The sequence below is a fragment of the Pinus tabuliformis genome, chromosome 1_2 (genome assembly GCF_031772625.1).
Source record: "Pinus tabuliformis cultivar Carrire ecotype Pingquan chromosome 1_2, CPIR1, whole genome shotgun sequence".
NCBI lineage: Eukaryota > Viridiplantae > Streptophyta > Pinopsida > Pinales > Pinaceae > Pinus > Pinus tabuliformis.
Window position 1 is genome coordinate 74092259 of NC_142298.1, and position 2728 is coordinate 74094986.

The following is a 2728-nucleotide window of genomic DNA, read 5'->3' on the forward strand; positions in this document are numbered from 1 at the left end:
AAAAATCACTAACATCAACCAGATTGGTCTCTACCCAAGCTGTCTAGGGCTCCAAGAACTAGTAACTCAACCCACAACCTCTAGGGAACCCAAGCTGTTACAAGGCTCCAAACATCTCCCATATCAACCCACAGTCTCCAGGGACTCCAAGTTGTTTAAGGGCTCCAGAGAATTTGTCCCAACCCACAACCATAGGAAACCTAAGAATCGATCAGAAAACCAATGGAAAACCCAATACATAATGGATATCCAGGAAATGGCAAGGCAAGGTTGAAACCACTGTCGAAAATATCCATGCCAATGACAACACATAACCAAGGAATAACATGCATATACAATGCATCCAAAAACTAGCAAGGATATCACACATGCAACTTGTTACCTACAAAGTAAGTCTAGTGTAGTTGCAAATCCAACTATATCCTTTTACTTCCTTGCTTTCCTTTGCTTTATTCCTTTTCTTCTTCCAAACCCAAGTGAATGCTAGAGTGCTCCAAGAATACTCTAAGTGTGCAAGAGTGTAAGAGAGCCAAATGCTAAACTGAGAAAAGTTGTAATGACCAAAAGATATCAACTATTTATCTAATGCCTTTTTATTATTAATATCCCTTTTTTTTTAATTTTCCTTCATTTTCCCTTTAATTTCCCTTGCATGCAAATTTGTGTCTCTTCAACCTCCTTTTCTCCTATTTTCCTTTATTTTCATAATTAAATGCCATTTGTTTCCTGTTTGCCTTTTCCAATGCCTTTGCTGATTTCCATAGCCATTATTAAACCACAAGTAATTCCCACTTTAATGTTTACCCACCATTCATCTTGGAATACATGTCGCTTGACCTTCGTCTTATTTTATTTGCATGAAAAATCAACTAGGGGTTGTTACACAACCAAATAGTTAGTCTTAGCTTGAGTAGGTGAGGCTCTCCAGGAGGTTGTTGAGATTATAGTCAGTTTTCCCTATTTCATTAGCATGTAAGTAGCCTCCTATTTCCATAATTTCCTTCCAACAAGTTGGTTCCTCTCTCCTAAATAACTTGTACTCTTTCATGTATTCTATAGTAGGTAGACAAATCATTGGATAATGAAAATTCAAACTTATCCAATTATTCTTGCAACTTTCTATGTAATTAATATATAGGTGCACTATTTCTAGTGCTACCTTTAGGTGTTGGGATTAAAGGTGTCCCTTTGCTAAATGTCCTCGCTAGCTTGTTTCCATCTCTCAGTACATCCTTCCATGGCTACCTTTTCTAATACTTCAATTTGTGCTTTACAATGTGTAATACATTCTTCCTTGTTCTTAGTCACAAACTCTACATGTGGTGGAGAGCATGTCCATTGTTTGTGTGTGTCCTATGACCCATAGGTTACTTTTGAGATTGTTCTCTCTAATACTATGGGTAGTGTTATCTCCAGCTTTACTACGCCTCTCCTAAAGGATTGTAATCGTGTAAACCTTGAAAAATCAATAAAGGGAGTCATCTCTCTTTAGCACTTAACTCATGACGCTATGTGTATTATGGAAAGGGGTTTCAGACTTAACCATAACTTCGATAATCCAAAGCATTCGATGATTTATTTTAAGCCTCCCCCAGGTAAAAGGCGCACTCCTCCAAACTGGATCACCCTCCATTTGCGTCCCCCACTCATTTGTACCAACTATGACGACGTCACATGCACAAAAGATAACAACGTAATGAGCCCTAATGTTGAAAGGTCAACGCTGATCTGACAGTCATGATCAATTCTGGTGGCTAGCAAGAGGATTTCGTCGTCCTCAGTACTTCCTTCCATAACGCCACGGGGGCCGCCCACAAGGTGGAATCCTCCCAACTGCTCACCAAGATCGAAGGCCATAGGGCTCGAAAGGTAAAAAGTGCAAGGTATAGGGTAAAAGGTAAAGGTAAAAGCTCTGATCGGTTCACGCCTTTGAATTTCGCACTTGTTGTTGTAGACCAATCCTCAACTGCCACGTGTCATCCTACACCAATCCCAACATTCGCCTCTTGGGCATATGCACCCTTTTGTTATATAAGCACTTGCTGCCTAAATTAACCTCCCTAACAACTGCTATTTGGTCTCAGTAAGAATATCCCTACCTGGTCACCTGCATAGGATTTACCTCTTTGCGTACTCCCAAATGCAAAGGACCACCTCCAAAGTCACTTTCGAACACTCCTGTGGGCTCCAGGTAACCCAACACCCTGACCACTTATATTCTTGTTTATTCACTCAATAAAATGAAGCTGAACGCTCCCGCACCCCCCATAACCCGTGAGGTCAAGTCTACTAGTCTCGAACCCTTGGTTGATGTAGAGAGTCAAATTGCAGACCTCGCTTGTCGACCTCCATTTCCCCCACATTACAGTCATTCGTTGATGCCAACTTGGTTCATCACTTCGTTACAATTCCCCCTTAGGAGCATTAGTCTTTCCTAGACAAAATCCTTGCCCCTGAAAGTAAATCCCTTCCCTCCGAGAAGTGGTTCTCTATAACCCTCTTTAAAAAACCCATTCGACCCATCCCAACTGTAATTACCTGCTTAATGGGTGAAGATGACTCACAAATAGTAAACAAATCCACCCTGGGATTTATGCATAAGATGAAGCAACCTAACTGTTTACTTAATATATCGTTATACCTATCTGCTGCCATAAGCCTTCAACTTTGTTTATTCCCTCCTTCCTCCTATTTTCGTTACTACTCCCTTCATTTTTACCTGTTCCTG